This window comes from Aphelocoma coerulescens, chromosome 1A, assembly GCF_041296385.1.
Source record: "Aphelocoma coerulescens isolate FSJ_1873_10779 chromosome 1A, UR_Acoe_1.0, whole genome shotgun sequence".
NCBI classification, from domain to species: Eukaryota; Metazoa; Chordata; class Aves; order Passeriformes; family Corvidae; genus Aphelocoma; species Aphelocoma coerulescens.
Window position 1 is genome coordinate 33,249,331 of NC_091014.1, and position 20,967 is coordinate 33,270,297.

At 34.9% G+C, this 20,967-nt stretch overlaps 1 long non-coding RNA gene across 1 annotated transcript; it reads left to right on the top strand.

Moving 5' to 3' along the window:
- Positions 1-11,125: 11,125 nt before the first annotated feature.
- On the top strand, positions 11,126-13,375 carry LOC138104634 (uncharacterized). The gene is made up of 4 exons (XR_011148179.1): positions 11,126-11,209; positions 11,500-11,551; positions 12,680-12,817; positions 13,049-13,375. It is a non-coding gene; the product is annotated as an uncharacterized lncRNA (long non-coding RNA).
- The last annotated feature ends 7,592 nt before the right edge of the window (positions 13,376-20,967 follow it).

Sequence of the window (20,967 nt, forward strand, 5' to 3'; positions counted from 1 at the left end):
TGGTGACACAGAGTTGTAAGTTCAGTGTGGTTGTTTTGTCTTGGACCTTAGTGGGAATAACTCTAAATTATGTCTAGCAAAAATATTCGGAAATTTGTGGGCCACTTAGTGTATTTGCGGTTTCAAAATACCTGATGACCCTTTCAGACAAGTTATTTTATCGGGGGTATTTGCATTCAAATATCTTCATCAAGCCAAAATTGAACCAATGCTTTTTACTTCCTCTATTTTAAGGTGGATCTAGCAGATGCATATCTGATACAGTCAATACTCTTCACCATTTAGCTGTTTTATTACTTCATTCTCACATTTTTATAATTAACATGGATCCCTGTGTGTCAATGGGACTTGCAATTATTTCATTCTCTGTGGAAAAATTACATTCTTCTGCAGTTCTCACTATCACTTTTTACTTTCACTGTTAAATTAAAAAATAGATTGTTTCTTTTTTTTTCTTGTTTTCTAACTTACTGATATCTCTACTTATTGACCACATGTTCTTATCAGAGGAATGAGACAAACCAATATGTAAATTTATAGATTCAATATACATTCGATACACTATTTTAGGTTCCCCTACTATTTCTGTGACGCAGTTAAAGCTTGTAAAATGCCAAGTATGGAGTCTACTTAGTGATCATACCTCTCAGTCATTTCAAGCCAACTGAAAACTGTAGTTGTGACCATTTTTATTGTTCTTTATAGAGAAGGCAGAGATCTGCATTTACAGGTAAGTGATTTTGGGGGTTTGTAATATTTACTTTAATTGAAAAATTTTATTTTTGTTTGTATGCAAGCTATCAACAAGTGGATAAAAAGATGTGGATTAAAAGAAGTGTTCAAGGCCAGGCTGGCTCTGGCTCTGAACAACTTGGTGTACTGAAAGTTGTCCCTGTCCATGACAGGGGGGCTGGAACTAGTTGATGTTTAAGGTCCCTTTCAAACCATGCCATTTAACAATTCTATGACAGACTGACAGAAACTGCAGGTTGGATTTAGTAGTTCAGAAAGCTCAGAATGTGGCAGAAATGGATCATGTGGCTTTTTACTTTCTGTGGGATATTGATCCACTTTCTGATGGCAAAATATGTTAATACTGAGTTAAGCCAAATGGTAGGTGTCATCCTTATTCCTCCTCTTTAATGTGGTCTATGAATAAAATACTCACATTGCCATTGATTAGAGAATGAAATTTATCTGTTAGAGAAATTGTAAGACATTCATCTGCCCTGTAATTTTAACCCCTGACATTGCTCCATCAGGTACTCAGACAAGAACAAAATCATTGTAAAACCAGAACCCAACCCCAGAAGACAGCCCGGCTTCATAGTCTCAAAATTTTTACTCCATATTAGCCACCAGCAGCTGGAGAACGAAGTCATGAGTCTTCCCAGACACTGAAGTAGATAAAATCTCAACAATATTCCCACGACCACTTTGTTGTTCTAAATAACAGAATTCCCTTTTAGTTTCTTTCAAATAAAGAAAATGAAATACACTTACAGCAAAGTACAAAAGATTGTACATATAGGAAAATACTACATAATACAGAATAACTTCATTCCTTCAAGCTGTATACAAAACATAACAAAACAAAAAGTTCCGCAAAGAAAATCAACTAACCAAACAAAAAAAACCACACCACAAAACAAGACCCAAACTCCCCCACACATTTTAAATTAGGTTATTAATAGCCAAAATTCCTATTGCAAGCCACAGACTGAACTGACTGAAGCTATATTCTGACTGGTCTTATTAACTAGAAATAATTCAACTGCTCTAAAAGGTATTGCTTGAAAAGAGAGGTAAATTAAATATTCTTTCCTTCCAGTTATGCCAAGTAGCTGTGCATGGGCATACATAGTCACAAAAGGCCTACTCAAATTTTTTAATTACTTGATTGATTGCATTCAGAAAAAAACATTGCAGGGAAAAAATCTACCCTTTCCATGTGTTGTAAATATAGTCAAAACTGAAGCTGTTAGATTTATTAATAAGATGTAACTAACCAGCAGTTAGTGAACTATGCATTCATGAAGCCAAAATGTAATATTCAATACTTAAAACACCTAGACATTTCTAAATCACCTTCTATAAAAATCCCAAGACCTTCACACAGGCACACATGTACTCTCCTCGGATTCCACCCCAACAGCACTCCCCTGCCCTCTTTGAAATGAGGATTTCTCTATTTCTGTACCCTTCTGTTGGAGGTGTAGATTCTAGGCTTACGTGCACTCATGACAGTCTCTACAAAATAATAAAACATATTCTCATGAGAAAGCACCAACCTCAGCTTCAGACATGTACCTCAGAAGTGTGGATTCCTATTAGTTGCACCGAAACTGTCATTTCTCAAGCTAGATGCATGTCCCCGTGGCATCTGATGGAACAATTCTCAGTAAGGTCAAGGTACAGATTGCAATGTCAGTGAGATGATTTCTGACAGTGTCAAAACAGGTTTTGACTCTTCTCCGTTGCTTTCTTCTCTCTCCCCACTATCAGAAATTTTGAAGCTTTTCTTGAAGTTCTTCTCAAGCTGATGCCTTTAGTCTTAAGCTGTTATTTGTGGCCAATGGATGTCTTCTTTAGCATTGTCAGGTTGGGGCAAACACCCTGTTAGACAGTTTTGGGTGTTCTGTTGGCACTCACCTGTGTTTTGTCAACTGTTGGCATCCTGGACAGTTTGCTGAGGGGAGGCTGAGCAGGCACCCCCACAAACATTGTTAAGGAGCACAAGATGTTCTCTCTCCTGTTACTGGTTCTTCTCATTTTCCATCATGTGTAAAGTTTGTCTTGCGGTGAATATAATCACCAGGGATTACACTGTAAAATTTGTGAATAATGTTGAGATTTTAGCGGTCTTCCAAATTCATTAGTTATAAATAATCTCCAGAAAACTGGCTTTTTGGAAGAAGATTGAGAAGTCAAAGTAATTGGATTATTTGAAAGTCTTAATTAATGAAGTTGAGCTTTAGTTTTCCAATAAATGAATGCACACATTTACATTGACATTAGTAATTTTTTTTGCATTAATCTTATTACCATGTCATTTAAAAATAAGGGCATATAACATACTAGCACACAAGAACTAACCTTGTTCACTAGAGATATCTTTCTTTCCATTCTCCCTTTCTTTGATTCTATTTTCTTTCTTTTTATTAAATACATTTTACTATTCTTTCAGCTCACTTGCAGAAATTGCTTGTTTTCATCCTTTCTAATCTTTAGTAAAAGCAAGAAATGACATTTCACTTCCAAAATAAGGAATGAACTCGGATAGTTCAACATCCAAAATAAAACAAAACCATAATATAGTTCACAAGGAACATTGGTGTTAGTATTTTGATGAAAAATCTTCATGTGCCTTCTGATTAGAACACACTCTGACTAGATAGGAAAGGCTATGTTCTTAACCAGTTGCTAGATGTGATTAAAATATAAATATCTTCCAGAAAAAAACCAACATATTGTTTTCTGCCTGCCAATAGTGTTTTATTAATTTGGATTTTAATTTCGACTCATTTTTATACAACCAAATACTTTTCAGATAGTGACTTATTTTAAACACTTTTTCTATTTCTCATGTTGGTTTCCTATTCTGCTGCTTACAACTAGATGTAAATTTTCATATTGATTACCTTTGGAAATAATTTCCCTTTAATCTCTAGGAATTTTTATTAACCCAGACAGTGGAGTAAAGAACTCCACTTAAAGATAACTGTTAATGTTGAAGATAAGTGATTCCAGGAATTTGTGAGAAACTCAAAAAATTTGTTCTTAGTTTCTGCTGGCAGCATTTTGTAAACTACTCATTCTTTCTTTCATTTTCTTTGTTCTAAAGGCAATGAAATATGTCTGCTTATGGCACATGTTATTATCAATTTTTCAGTTATATGACAAATTTAGACACCAAGTTGAGCCAGAATGTTTATCTGTTGGAGGGTAGGAAGGCTCTGCAGAGGGATCTGGACAGGCTGAATTAATGGACCAAGGCCAAGAGTATGACGTTCAGTAATGCAAAGTTTGACATCCTTCACGTGGGTCACAGCAACCCCATGCAGTGCTAGAGGCTGGAGGTGAAGTGATGGGAAAGCTGCTCAGTGGAAAAGAACCTGGGGGTGCTGGTTGACAGCAGCTGAACACGAGCCAGGGTATGTCCAGGTGGCCAAGAAGGCCAATGGCATCCTGGCTCGTATCAGGAATGGTGAGGCCAGCAGGATTGGGGTACTGATTGTCCCTCTGTATTTAGCACTGGTGAGGTTGCACGTTGAGTGCTGTGTCCAGTTCTGGCCCCTCACTACAAGAAGGACATTGAGGTGCTGGAGCATATCCAGAGAAGGGCAATAAAGCTGGTGAAGGGTCTAGAAAGTAAATCACATGAAGAGCAGCTGAGGGAGCTGTACATGTTTACCCTGGAAAAAGAGAGGCTCAGGGGAGAGCTTACCATCCTCTACCTCCTGTCTATCTAGCAGAAGGTTGCAGCAAGGTGGGGCTCAGCCTCTTCTCACAGGCAGCTTGTTGATGGAATGAGAGGATAGAGCCTCAAGCCATGAGAGGGGAGGTTCAAGCTGTACATCAGGAAGAATTGCTTCATGAACAGGCTGCCCAGGAAAGTGGTGGGTTCACCATCCCAGGAGGTGTTCAGGAAATGATGGGACATAGCACTTTGTGTTTAGTTGACAGGGTGTTGTTTGGTCAAAGGTTGGACTCCATGATCTTGGAGGTATTTTCCATCCTTAACTATTCTGTGATATATATATATTGTAAGGAAGCTGCCTTCTTAAAATAATTGACTTTTTTTTAGTTTTGAACAAGGGTGAGATAAACTGTAGTATCATATGAACTATAAACATGATTCATGACTCATGATGAGTGAACTCAACAAGAAGTGTTGATAAGTGTCAATGAAATAATTCTTTCCCAATATGATGATCACAGTTTAAGCAAGCATTCATCCTCCCTTAAAAGCACTCTGACTTGAAGATGTATCTGTTCTTATTTAATATTCATGTGAGATCATTCTTGGATAATGCATGCAAGAGTGGATACTCCTTTTACAGTATTTAAACTACAGATTAAATTTCTTCAAACCAAAAGAGTGATAAAATAGAAACTTGAGAAAATTCAAAGTATTACCCTTACAGCAGTAGAACTTACAAGAGGAAATAACTTGAGGAAGAAGATGAAAAATGCCAAAGACATAACTTTCTCCTTTTTTTACAGTTACAGTGGAAGTAGTAGTTTGGGAAGAATAATGATTCTATGAATTATGCATGTTTGATTATGCCTAGAAGGTGCAGTAATTTTAAGCTCAAGAAATTTACCTTGTGTTGGTAATCTGTTATTAGTACATTAACAATTGATATAGATGAATACATCTGGCAAAAAGAAATATTAGGTTGGACAGGTATTTGGCAGATCAAGAGCACGGACAGAGACCTGTGAGTCTCAAAATGCTAGTTGGAGGCAGTTACACAGTAAGGTAGACAATTTCATAAGAAATTATTTCACAGGAATACAGAGACAGAAGAAGATGAAGCATCTATTGACATGTCTCTTAAAAGGGAGAGAGAAAATAAATGGCAGGGACAAAAAAGAGACATTAAGAACATAGAAGTAATAGAGCGATAAGGGAACCCCAAAATCAATAGCAGTTGCTCTGAATTTGACTGCAAGTTTTGATCAGAAGCATGACTGTGGCTTTCATGATGACTAGTTCTGTCTAAATGGCTGACTCCAAAACTGTGAAACCCTAATCTACAGCTTCATTCCATTCCCTCAGGTTCTGTCACTGGTCACCAGAGAAGAGATCAATGCCTGACCCTCTGCTTCCAATCTTGAGCCAGTGTCTGAGTCCATGCCTTGTCCCTCTTTACTAGCTGAGATACAGACTCTCTTTCACAGAACTGTTGGTACAGAAGACACTTAGAAAAAATCTGGCCAGCAACTGGAAGATAAAAATTGAGCATAATACGCATAGCTGAAATTTCGTTTCTGTGGAGACAAAACAGTAAAGGGATAGCTGAGGGAAGATGGACATCTGTAAAAAATGCATACATGGAAAAAAAGGCCTAAAGTATATGCAAATTTAAAAAAAAGTTACTAAGGAGAACATAACAAGTAGATTAAATATTTTTTCTGCAGATAAACTGGTTTAATTAGATCATTCAAAGCAATAGAAATGTGTTTTGACAACTGGAACTGGTACTTTCTTTATAGTATGGTCTTGTATCTTTTAAAATATTTCTTTGATATGTCCTGATACTGTGTAGAATTTGTCCTCCCTTCATTCTTCCAAATCCCATGCATGTTTGAAATCCTCACTCTTATCATCCATATACCATATTGAAATATGGTTAAATGCGATTTGACTTAAGCTTCAAACCTAACACTCAGCGCTGTGTTGCTCAGTAGTTACTGGCTCATTTGCTCTAAGATATATTTATTTGAAAATTCAAGTCTGTGGAGAAAGCAAACTTGAACTGTTTGACATCGGTCAATAGGCTGAGCATGCTGGCAGTCAACCACAAAATTAGTCACGATATCCTGTTGACCCAGTTTGAATCCTGTGTTGAGATTATACATACTCTATTATTTGGTTTCAGCCTTGGTTTGGGGAATACCATTTCCAGTTTATGCAAGTTTTAATTCTGTTTTCACAGCTGTTGACTAGCTGTCTTCCTACTGCTTTTATCTTGAGGATTTTATCATGTTCTATTCCCTTTTGATGCTTTTATTTGGCATTAGGAATAGGTTTACATTTCTTTGCCAATACTACGTTTTAAGCCTCATAAAAAATCCTCTCATAGGCCTTCTGAGAACACAGCAGTGAGGCTATTGAGACATTTTAGGACCACATCAATCCTCCTTCTAAGACAATAGGGGTGAGGTTTTTTCCTATGTTCTTTAGCATCTATATTTTTCAGGAGTTTTCTTGGTTTTTGTCTTTACCAGTCTAAGAACCTTCTCAGTTAGTCCTGGTGTAATTCAACTGCAATTTAAAACAGCAACAGTGACTAATATTCCATGAGAAAGTGTGCGAAGCAAGGGTATATTCTGTCCTTCAGCTTCCTCAGTATCTGTTTAAAATCCAGTGTCAATTAAACCCTGGAACGTATACAGGAGAATCTGGTAATTTTTTTGATAGGCACCTCTTAATCATTTCCCATGCCTACTCCTTTCTATAACCATTCAGGCAAGCAATTCCACAGGGGTCCAAGCAGAATGTGCAAGAATTCCAAGAGGTTTGTAATTATTCTCTTCTCTTCTTCAGAGCTGGTATCTGTAAGCAATATATACCAACTGTTTACAGGTTACATCGTCCTGGTTTTCCAAACTGGTTCATCTTAAAAAAAGCCCCAAAACCCAGGGAAGGACAAAACTCCATAATTTTTCTATAAATAATAAAACTATTGCATTTTTCCTATGGATTTCTGACATATTTCCTCCTAATATTCCAGGCATGTTAATTTTAAAAAAATTCTTTATATAAAGTGTTTATGTATAAATGCTCACTATTGAAATAATCTATTTGTTAGTCAGGAAAGTCAAACAGTTCCTGTGGTATAAAGATTTAATTTAATTCTACTTGGTGTGCACATCATTAAATTCAAGAAATCTTTTATAATATGAACTAAATTAAAATTTCTCTGGAAGTTTTATATGCCAGATTCCAAGTCGGTTAACTTACAGTGATACTGCAGTGCCAGGCAACCAAAAAATAGCAATAAGGGACTTTTTCTCCCTAAAACTATCTCAATGCCACTGAATACAAATAATAAAGTGATTCAATGAGGCAATTGTTCTCCTATCACAGTCAAACTGTAGATGATTCAATTTTCACTTTTTTCTTGGGGCAGTTTTTAACATAAAATTCAGGATAAAAAACCGAAGGCTAAACATTAACTTCAATGGACTAAGCATGTGCTTAACTACTTTTCTAAATAAGGGCAGATTTAAAAACACATTTAGAAATAAGCTGGAGGCATCCTGACTGTTTCTGAATTGGGGCTTTGATTGGTAGATTTGCTTGCATAAAACTGAAATTTGTACTACAATTTTGTTATTATGTAAGTATAGCTTCCCAAGAAATTAAAGTTCAACCAGCTTTAAGAAGGAAAACCAGCTTCATTACATAGAAAGAACCACTAATTTACATAATTAGAGTGTGGAGTAGGTGTTTTCCCTTCATAAGCCTGATCTATAAAACAAATGTGCAACAGGTGCCCTAGATTTTTTAACAGTTGAGGGTGAAGTATTGTAAAATAAAAAAAAGTTTTGTTAATTTTTCTAGCAGTATGTCGTAAAAGAAACTCTTGGAACTCAAAATTTCTGCCTTCACTAGCTTATTCTACCTCAGCATATCTCTGGTCTTCTGTGTTTTCATGTCCAAAGTCCCCGAGCTTTCTGTCTTGCTGATTAATTTCAGATAGGATAAAATCTTGTCTGAAATTTTCTGGAACTGAGAAAGTACCTAGACCCATTGGGACAGAGAATTATATATATTTCACTTGTGTTTCTTGCTGGGATATCTATGATGGCACATTTTTCTATAATGAGAAAAGCTGGAATGTTTATCAAAAGAGAAGTAACTAATAAAAATTATCAAAACCTTAAATACAGCAATCAGTTGCTAGTACATAATTTTTAAATTTGACTGTAACTGAATATTTAAATGAAAAATGTGTGTGCATGAGTGTATAAAAGGTGTTTATACCACCTTAGTGTGTCCAACACAGAATAGCAATACTTTTACAAATATAGATGTCATTTATATGACACAAAATTTGTTTCCGAGACTTGACAGGAGATATCATATGACCAGTGTTATTAATTCTTGGATCAATTTTCAGCAAGCGTGACTTTCAAGTTTATTTATCAAAATACATGTGCATGAATATCTTCTTCTCAAGTGTTATTTGAAAAGTATTTCAGAAACAACAACTGCTGCTGTGGTCTTCTTCTGTCTTATGATACTTGTTTGACAGGGAACTAATGTAAATCATTAAATGAACTGCTATTTACTATCAAACAAAAGACATTTAATATATATAATATAGAAGCAGCATTGCTCATATTTTCAAGCTAATATCTCCAAGCAAACAAATAAATAAATTAATAATATGACTATAAAGCAGAGAGCTTTGCAATCTTATATGTAAGTAAGGGTTGAGCAAATAATGGAAATGACATTCTTGATAACTGCTTAAATAGACACACAAGTGTAGTTTTGAAAATGTTCACTGTTTCACCTATGCAACCAGTGACACAGTTATTTTTGTGACATCTAACTAAATTATTGAATGGCAGTGTAAGACAAGAGTCTCATGATACAAGACAAAGTAAGAAAAATTATGATAAAACTATTAGTCAGAAAATTATTAGAGAAAAACACACTACTTTTGATAAGAAACAGGGTGAATTAGCAGTAATATGTGAATTTAAAATTACCGACATTACTGCTAATTAATCCTGTTTGTTAACAGTCTGCAATCAAAAATATTCAGTGAGGACACCTGTGAAAAATTCAGAGGAAAAAAATTAAACAAAAAGCTCTAAATCCCTGCATCTTTATATCTAAACTATTCAGGATTAATTATTCGCAAAGTCTGATTTCAGGCAGGATTAAAGGCTAATATTTAAAATTAATGTCAGAAGTATTATATTTCAATTTTCAGCAAGCCTTGAGAAGTTAGATACAAAGAACTCATCGCTATAAATTTGAAATGATTTGAAATCACAGTTGCAAATTAAAAAGCCCATTCATAAATTAATATGAAGTTAAATAAACAAAGAGAAGTTGTTTGACAAACAGGAAAATACCAGCTAAGCCTCCTTTGTTGCTCATTTCTGCCCTTTATGCCCTATGCTGCACTTTCTTTTTGAAAGAAAGAAACCCTCCCAAGGTAACAGCCATCCTAATGGCAAGTCCATAGCACGGACATTACACACCTATTGATTTATGGGAAAGCAACTGTCAGAACGGATTGCATGATGTCTGACATCTACTACCCTTTCACTGCAGATACATATTTTCATAAAACTTCCTTCACATTTTCAAATATAGCTGAAATTGGCCAGCTTGCATCAGGAAGAAATGGAAGGAAAACATATGGAAGATATATGGATGGACCCCTCAAACTTGTAAAAAGTCCTGAGGCGACTGAAGTTAATGGAAGATATGGGAAGAACTTAGTAAACACGTCTTTCTTCCTTTTCTTCAATGAATGGCTCCTTTGTTAAAAAAACATACTTTATGGAGAAATAAAAACAAGTGGAAGGTCACAGTAATGTGAGGACATTATACCAGTCCATCAGTTATTTTCCTGAAGGCACAGATGATAAATTTTGGTGTGCTAAAGTTTGGTAATTTTTTCTAATAGGTGAAAGTAAGACCAATGGAAATAGAAATAGAAAACTGTTAAGAATATTACAGTATCATGAAACTGATTTATTTGAGTACCTTAATATATGAATTTGTAAACACTTTCAAGAGCATTCATTATTTCTAATATCATCTCATTTCTTTATACAATTTTTAAAGAATAAAAAAGAATATTTAAATGTTCCTTTGACCACATTTCTCAGATGCAATGATTTAGATTATATCAATCAGCCTTGCTTCTGCTGAAAGGCACCTCCTCAGGAAGTGCAAAGTAACCTAACTCACTGCAAGCTATGAACTTATTGTAAAACAGAAAAGTTACTTTTCTGATATATTTACACCTCTTTTTTTTTATTATTTTTTTCAAAACTGTGAGTCCGCTACACCCTTATTTCTCACATCTAATGTCCATCTCACCAACATATAAAGTCAATATCACCCTACTTACCAGCTCAGAATTTCTGTTTGTCACTCTTTTATACTATGGCAAGGTTAGGAGATCCCTTTATTTCCTCTTGAAAATCTTTTTAAGCCCTTGCTGTAAATGGTATATTGTGCTATGCAAAAGGCAGATCTCCAGAGAAAAGATAAAACTTCTCTATTTGGACATCTAACAAAGAGCACGAGGAAACATTCTCAAAAAAGAAATGTAATCATGAAACAAATCAGTACCAGCTGTAATGAACACCTGAGACCCTTAAATCCTATAGGATGAAAATAGCTTTTTGGCTCCTTCTCTAACAATGTGAAAATGGGGCTTTTGAGGGGGGTATTATCTAACTTTAATTTGATTACACCTGCAGCATACTAATTAACCAAACAGTAAGTCAAAGCCATATCATGCTATCTTTTAGTTCCTTCCTAGATTTACTAACAGTGGGTTACTGAAGGATTATTTTAGTTCTTTTTGGTGTGTAAATGAGGGAGGCAGCAACATGTAAACACCACTGTTCATTATGAAGCAAGTATATTATTCTGCTATTTGGGGTTTAGGTACTTATTTTCATTGCAAGAAAAACTGTAATCCTTTTTAATGTAGCACTGTATTATTCTTATTTTGTTCACTGTCATGATCCAATATTTTTTCACTTATTTTTATCTGTTTTCCCTAGTTTTGTCACTGGCTGTAAAGGACAATACCAAAAAAAGTAGGACTTGCTACTGGTAAATATACAGTTAAAAATTGATTTCTTTTTATTCCCTCTCACTCCTTCAACTTGAATGGAGTTATTTTAATTCATGAACTAGTGTGAGAAACAGAATTAAGGTTTATCCTTTTATTTTTCTTGAGCTTTGTTGTTAGCCTCACTACTTTTTCTAGCACTAGATTAGAGAAAGAGAAATAAGCAAACTGAACAGCTAAAGAGAAACTTCCACGCTTCTTAACCATTCTGTAACTAGTGACAGCAGGCAAAACCTGCAAATTGCCATAATTTCTTCTTCCATGTGTTGTAGTTTAACAGGCTTCTGTTTGAATCTCTAGAGTAAGAAAGAAGCATAATAGAAATTGTGCATAAACTGGGGACAGGACTTGGAGCCAAGGATTTATGGAAATAATCACAGATCAAATGCCCTCTAGGGCTTGCCCTCTTTGCTAAAAAGAAGAAGATACTAAATTAAGTTACTTATCACTTCCTCATAGTGTGTAGATGCTTGAAAATTTGTGAGGCAGCTTAAAAGCTTTGCAGTCTACTCAAGTCCAAGGAATGGAGCTTGACAAGAGAAAAGCAAATAATGTCTAGGTTTGCAGTCTTCCTGCTGGTTCTCCATTTTTCTGTTTGAGTTGTGTCTAGCCTTTAACTTTTTCAAGTGGATTTTTGTTAAAGGAAAATCAATGAGGGAAGGGAGGTCAGTCAGATAGGAGAGAAAAGAAAATGAAAGGAAGAAAAGAGTGGAGAATGGCATCACTGGGAGTGAGACTGAAGCAATGACTCCAGACAGAGTGGTGTGAGCTGGAACAAATAGCTAAGCGATACCAAGAGTGTTCAGTCTGAAAATTATACTTAACATGGATAGAGTCAATGCACAAAGGTTCCTAGGTCAGCAGTAAGCACCAGACAGCTGAATTACATTTCCAGGATTAAGGTTTTTCTATCTGAGACTCTCTGATCAGCATGGAATGTTAGCAGAAAGGGAAAAGTGAGATGTGGCTTCCTAAAAACTGCCTTTAAGAATTATTCTCAGGTCTCACTGAGAATATCCTGTTAGGATAGGTACTCACCTTAAACTTACATAAATTTAAAATCAGCTATAACTTAGGTTTCCCTTCCTTTTTTTCTTTTTCCATTTTAGATTACGTATCCATTTTAACAGGTACAGAGAGAAGGTAAAGAAAGGCAGAAGAATATCTAATACCTGAATCCAGGATTAGGAGCTAAGGATTCATGACAAAAATACCAGTTCTCTTGCACTGTATGACCATTCTTAGAGGTGAATCCTTTGCTAAAAAGAAAGTAGAAGTAACGGACTGTCAGAGCAGGTCTGAAAAGGTAGCCTGGATTCTAACATCTTTGGCTTAACTAAGGCAGATCCTGCTGAATGTGTTAATCTTTATATGGCCTTATGAATCTTATTTTGCAATTCCTTATTTTGCTATTCCTAGAACATAGCAATGGCTGTGCTCTCGAATCTTTATGGAATCCTTTTTCACTCTTTCTCTAGATGCTTTTGAGAAGAAACCTTCTATTACTGCTATTGAAATGTATTCCTCAAAGGCCTAGATCAGATCTACATGTCCACACTCAAATGCAAACACTGTCCTTGGATTATCATGGATTATTATAAATTATTATAAATTAATTTATGTTAAAAATGCAGAAGCAGTTTCTGAAAAACATTTGAAAGGAGAATAGTGAGTATGTGTTTCTGTTCTAAGCCATACTAGAAAAGAAGAAATACTTTCAATGTGTGAGTAGCTTTGTTGCCTCTATAAGAAAATGAAACCTGAAAATTAAAAACAATTTTTTTTTTTTATTTAAAACGAATAAAATTCTTCACTCAAATAATGACTTTTATCTTAAAGTTGTGATAACTGTCTTGTTGCTGTGTCATGTTTTTCACCTTACTTTCATATAACACCTTGAATAATCTCACTTTCAAACCAGTCCTGATTTATGGTCCGTTGAGCACTTCAGGTAAATTTAATTGTTCACTTACACTTGGCCTTTAATAAGAGACAGCATTACTTTGAAGACTGTAAACAGGTTTTGCTGAAGAATCAAATTCTTCAGACAAATAAGACCTATTAGTTTTTCTGTTTAACTGATATTAGATGCTTTTCTGTTACTCCTATGTATCTTACTTAGTGATCCTAAGTAGCATAAAACTCCATATAAAGAATGTATAGCTCAGGGTAGTTTTATTTAAAAATTAATCAATGCAGTTTGTAACTTTACATTTTTAAACATTTCATTTTGGACAGATCAAGCAAATTTCCCTAGTAAGGGATGTAGTTCAATTTTATGATTTTGTTACACTTTATCTGACCACTAACTTTTTTCAGATTTCAATCTTGTTAAGACATGAAGCAGATTTACATTTAAATATTGCAAGTATATTTACCAATTTAAAATTCTATTCTAGAAATAGTTTAAAAATCATGGTTCATTTGAGCTTATTGATAAAAGAACCAATGAGAAAACAGTGAATGAGAGGTAGGAAATTTGTTTAAAAATCAGAGTGCAAAAAAAAGGGTAAGAAACAAAAAACGGACGTGTTTCACAAATGAACGGTGTACCCAAGCTACTTCTAAACAAGCTCTAAATGAGACACCCGGAGCAGTTGCAGACCAAGATAAATTTATCCTGCTGACAGTGCATTGAGCATTGCAGGTACACCAAAAAAAAAAAAAAAAAAAAAAAGAAAAAAAAAAAAGAAAGGAAAGATTTCTACAAAATATCAATGAAATTGTCATTGTCAATGCTGAGAAGTTTTTAATTGCTAATTTTCTTTTTGCATATTTTCTTTTCTTTAAAATGTGAATTACTTAGAGGATTTCGGCAAATTTGTTCAGTGCAATGTAAGTGGTATTTTTGATTCTTAGTTTCAGTGAGAAACTGAAAATAATCTAACAGTGAAAAATATGACATATGCAAGCATTTTTCATTGCCATATTTGATCATGTTTCTATTTATTCACTATATTCAAAAATTCTCCCAAATGGCAACCATTTAATCCAATAGGCATTTAAAAACACAATGGAAAAACAAGTTAGAAAAGAATTTGGGCATTCAATTTATAATGCATTCTTCTATTAAGAAAAATAGACACACAGCATTTTACCTAAGTAGCGTATTTAAAAAAAACCCCTGTAAGTATGTAAAATAATTCAATATTAGAACAATAAAAAGCTTAATTCTGTTGTGGATCCACATAGGACTCATCACAGGACCAAGTGTATGTCTTCTCTCCCTAATTTTATTTTATACATTTAAATTTATATATCTATATCTATCTTTTATAATAAATTCCTTAAGATGTCATGTATGTTTTAACCTTTGGTCAGCTAAGAATTTTATTTGCATCTTGGATCCTGCTTTGAAACTGGTCCCTAAGGCCTATAAGCCCATGTCTTGAAAAAACATTGGAGAGATTAACATCTATTGGCTAAACATTAGGCTGCCTGATTCCTTCTATGGCTTGTTTTGTGAATAGCCTACTAGGATTACTTAATAATTCTGTTTAGATTCCCCAGAGCATTAAAGGAGGTAAAACTAATATCATACTGCTCTTATGAATAAAATTTGACACATTTTCACACTATCACAATTATGTAGATAGAGCAGTGACATCACTTAGCAAGTTGATTGTTTTAGAAAAAAAAGGAAAAATCTGATTTTAAATCAAATTCTCTTGGGAAAACACAAGAATATACAACTAAAAATCTATTTTGAGGCTATATATTGATTTGAGGGCATCTCTTACATTCCAGGGAGATGCTTAAATCCCAGATAGCAAACCAGAAGAGCCAATGTGCTGGGGAAATCACAAATATAAAATCAATAGGACACCCTAAGATTTCCCAGGGACATAGTCCCATAAGGAGACAGATCTGTTCATTTCATATCCAGAGGCTGGAAACCTATACTGATATAGAGCCTTTTAAAAGCCAAAGCTATTTCTTTTAAAATAAAGCTGTGAAATGATGTCATCTATTAGCAGATTCATGTCACTTTTCCCCTGAAGAATGCTCTAACAAATGATAGGCCATTTTTCTTTAAAAATCTTCTTTACATGGCAGACTGACATTTTCAACTATACAAAGGAGAATTCAAGATCCATTAGAAACACCCCACACATGACTCTGTAACCTTGTGGGGCGGGGACTCATCAGGGAAATAGTCAATTATGGGTTTCTTGTCAGGTCTGCTCATCTTTATTCCCCAGAATACTGATTACTAAAAAGCATAAAAGAGCCTCTTGAAGCAAAGACAGAATTTATGAACACTATAAAAGCTGAATTATAGAATGATGTACATTCTAGGGCTTCTGACACCCCATCAATTTCTTCTTTTACCTCTTTTTGTGTATTCCTATGAGTCACATAATATTCCCTGTAGAGTAGCAGAGGAAGAAGAAGGGAGTGCTTCCCTTGCTAACCTTAGGCCACAGTACTCACTAAAAGTAAACAAAACCACCTGCAGGAATGGGTGAATTTTACCCCCCTATCCTGAGATCATTGAACCTGAGTGTACAAATACTATAAATCTTAGACATGTTTTAGCTCATTGTGAGCTCTACTGTCAATGTCAGTCAGTTGTTCTTAGGAAATGCATATTAAATGTCCTTTGGAGACTTTGGTACTTGGCTGTTTTTAGGTATGTGGCAGCTGCTGAGCTCTGAAGACTGCAACAGCTTTGGTGCATTTCAGTAAGAAAGTCACACTAGGCACTGGGGAAGTTTCAGTCAAAAGGGGAGACACCTGTGAGGTTTAAACATCTGCACGATTAGACTTTTTATTGTCATTTATAGCTTCAGTCTGTAAAATCTGTCTATATCGTTCATTTGATATATATCTTCCTGTCCTTGGGATACACAGATCTAACAATTTACAATTCACTGCAGCAGGATAAAGAAAAAAACCAACAAAACACAACACAAAAACAAGCCTTTGAGGTAGAAATGAAAACAAAATAAAAATATTATCTGTTTTTTTCAAAGAAAAGCAATATGTTATTTTTATTCCCTAGCTTGGTAGAAAGTTATTTTGTTTGCCTAAATTGTTCAATCATTTTTTTTTAGAACAAGCCAGAATTTAGCCTGTTTCTTCTGCCTAAGACAAGCAGTCAATTTTAATTAACTCGGTGTGCAGGAGTCTTTGGCATTTGTGGAAACTGGGCACACAGCCAATCCCCAAAGCACCTCTGATCAGTTTGCCTGGAAAGAAGTAAGAAAAAGAAGACATTTGCTTAGAGAGCTTGGAATTATATTCTGAAATCTCAACAGCTGGAAATAAAATTAATTACACAGTCCTACCTTCTTTACCTATCAGTGTGACACCCTTAACTTCCCTGAAACTACTCGTGTGAGTAAGTCCAAGGGAGTCTGCTCAAGATATATTGTTTACTATATGGAAATATATATACCAGTTTAGTATTCATGTTTCTGTTGAGTCCAGTATAACTGGAGTACTTAATGCAATTATAATAATAATAATAAAAACAACAATATAATGTTGTTTAACACATATCTGTGTGTGTGCTCATGCATTTTAAAAGATTCAATATAATCAGTTTTGAGGGGACAGTTAAAAAGGCATCAAAGATTTTCTTTAATACATTTTTGGACGAACTCCATGAGACATCATTTTGTTGGTAGGAGATGTACATCAAATTTTTAAAGAGCTAGGGTTTTTTTATTCTTTTCTTTAATCTGAAATAGAGAATCTTCTGTATGCACAACCTTTCCTCTACTCCTCTTATAAAGCATCATGTGTATGAATGGTAAAGCAGCAGGCATGAGAATATGGGTAATTTATTTTACAATTGACTAAACCTAGAAATAACAAGGTAACCTTTTAATATTTGCAGAGTTTCTCAAGAAAAAAAGTGTACTTTATCTAAATAATCAAATAATCACACTTAGCTTGATGCAGGGAATTCTAACTAAAAAAATGGAAGTTTGTTTTTCTCCTTGAAAAATAGAAATCAGGTGAAAATATGTTGTGTATATAACATTCCTTGCATTATTCAAATTCTCCTTAGACAATAAAATGTTTACAGTGTTGAAATTTAAAGCAAAGATTAAAATTATCTCTTGATACTATCAAATTCAAACCTTTACTGGAATTTCTGGAGCATTAAAGGACATTTTAAAAAGAAAAAACATACCACTTTTAAAGAAGATCTAGACGAACCAAGTTTTAGCCATTAGTTTTGATACTCAGTGTCAAGCCTCATTCCTTTGATGTTTAGACATTTATCTTGATTTCACAACATTGTTTTTGATAAAGAAAATTTTCATCTAGATACAAACGGAATTTGAAGTGGAAAATTTTTAACATTGTATGTGAATACAGCAAATGAAGACCCTCAAAGCCTATAACTGGAATAGTCTTCTTCTGGGTAGAGGGTTAACAGCAAGAGTCCTTTGCAAATTTGGACCCCCAGTTTTTGGAAATAAATTTGCACAGAAGCTTCAGAGCCAATATTTGGCACTTCTGTCTGTGTACATAAGAAATGAGAAAATTTTCCACAGACTGCTTTAACATCTTCACTTTGAAATGAAGCTTCCTTGTAGATCTGGGAAATAGTATGTATAAACTTTCTTGATCTGAGACAAGATGGGGAAAAAAAAGGGAAGACTAGCTTCTTTTCTAGCTTTTCTCCCTAACAAAGGCCTTGTGTTCTAAAAGAACCAGGCTCTTGTGACCTTTATGATCCACTATGCTAAGGATTTTCATGAGATTCACGTTCAAGGTAGTGGTATAAGCTTCATTAATGAAAGCGATTTAGTTAGACTACTATTCAACCTTCTTCTGACGCCATAGTGCCACCAAAAAACTATCTTTTTCCACAAATTCAAAATGCAAAATGCTTTTAGTCTGTGTCTAATGAGGGAACTCAAATATACAGTCTGTTTCAAAATCACTATTTAAAAAACTTTATTAGAAAACTGTACATCTGTGTCTCTTGTTGCTTTATCCTGGCTGACTTAAAACTTGAAGGCAACATTCAGTTTTAAACTGTGAAAGGGTACTGGCGGCAATATTTTGAGAGGGGGAGTAAATCAGTAAGGTCACACTACTTTTAGCATTACTAACTTTGCCAGCAAAGTCATTCTGGTGCTGCCTGGCACTTACAACACATACCTTATCCAGAACATTGTCAGCATGAGCACAGGGATGTCTGTACACTCATGTAGATTTTTTTCTCCAGCTTCCAGGATATCTTTTCCTGTTTCAGCAACATGAGACACTGCACGTTCTTCAGAGTAGAGAGTGTCTTGCAGCATGTATATTTTTATCATTCACCACCAGATTATGAATTAGACATAAATTAGGCTCATAGAGCCATACAGAGATTTATATCAGGAGAGCCCATGTAATTCACAAATACAGCAGCAGAGACTAAAAGCTCCAGCATCTATTAATGTTCTCAAACCACAGAATATACACAATATAATTTAAGTTACACTGTTTATTTTTTATTGTTCCATTGCTACTCACATGTTCTTAAGCTGTATTTCCCACTTTACAGAAAAGGATGCACAATATTAGGCTCAGGGTGCAATAGGTCTGTATCATGAATCCCTTTGTTGCCTTTCCCTAGTCTTAAAATTAAGAGCCAAACACGATTAAGGGAAAAGGGGTTTTTACCTCAGTATATATTTAAGGACCCTTATGGTGCACCACTTCGTCCAGGTGGAATGCACCAAAATGCACCCACACAATAAATTGCACATACAATTTATAGGCCTTGCAAATTAGCACATCTATCGAAGATTCCCCAATGAGAGGCTTGAACCATCCCAAGGAATTACCCCCTGGATGGGCCTATCTTAGTTTACAGGACGTGTTCTAGAAGGGACCTTGGTTTCTCAGGATAGCGTAGGGCTTTCTGGCTTCCAACCACGAGGTCTCCAGGATGTTTGATCTCCTGGCTTAATGGAATATTAGGATTATGCTAAGTTATGAGACTTAAGAAATTGCAAGTATGCATGCTAAAAGCACTGAGGATACATAAGAGGGTATGTAAAAGGTATATAAAAGAAAAGGCAAAAAATCATCATGGCTTCACCTTCATATTCAAAAATAAAAAGGCTTTTTAAGAGATTAGGTAGAAGATAAAGCAAGAGAAATGTACCAGCATTCTGCTGGTCTACTAGTCTTTCAGGTGCATGTCTCCATAAAAAACTGTAGAATACAGCCAAGTGCATCTTCAGTATAGACTTTGTTGCCCTTTCCATGTCCATCACAATTCTTTACATTACCTGCTACTGCTAAATATTTTGCTACCCCAATTATTTGCTGCCAGAGACAACCTTCAGTTTACAATGCAAAGTACAACCACTTTTGACAGCTGCTCCTCAAGTAGCTTTTATAAGTCACCAAACAACAACATTGTGATAGGAAAATAAGTAAATTTCCCAAGCCCAAATGATGAGTTACTCCGCACAGACCAGGACGTGATTGTGTGGGTCCATTTTTCTTGAGCTTTTAAACCAGTTTTATAACATTTAGTAGCTCAGAGTAACATCAGAATATAATCTATGATATTAGATTATAGGTTAAAAGTGAGGTGATGTGGAACACAGCACTCTCTATTAATCTCTGCAAGGCTTTAGAGTGGTTTCCACAGAATCTGTATTAAATTTTTATAGATCTCTTTTTGCTGTTTTTAACTCCATTAAATTCTGTGCAACTTTTCAAAAACACTCTTCTTTTTCTTCTTATCCTCAGCCCTTTCCTCTGACAGCTTTGTTGACGTTAAACTTCACAAAACGTTCTTCTCCTGAAAGGATTCTCCTTGTAAGAGAAAAACAAAATATCCAGGTACATATTTTCCATGAAATGTGACAATCCAGCCGCAAAAGAAACATATATAGGAAGGAGGAGAATGCAGTGATAAAGATGGGGTGTTAATTTTAATAATTCATTTGAGCAATGTTGTACTTTATAGACATAAAGTACATAAAGACCATCTACAACAGCTGGTAAGCAAAGTAGAAGTCCATAACTGGTAAATTATTGAATTTCATGCTTCTATGGCTCAGTAAGCAATCATCCAAATGTTTTTGTACTACTCCTAAAGGTGACCATGGACAGTGACTCCTTATATGTGTTATAATTGATGAACAAAGTTCTTAGTGAGACAAAAGCAGGACATTAACCTCTGCATTTTTCACGTTAAGTTTCAGAGAGAAATGAGTTTGGAATTTTACTTCAGAAAAGCCACAGAAACAGGGACTCTTTATTCAACTGTCTTATCTAAACCCAGCCCTCTGATGCAGACTGGAATAAGTTACTGAAACCTGAAATTCTTTTCACAAGCTGAGATGACGAAAAAGTTGTTTTATTCTTTGTGGCAATGAAGATTTAGATTCATTATAAAACAAAAACATGGAGTAAAAAAAAGGCTTTC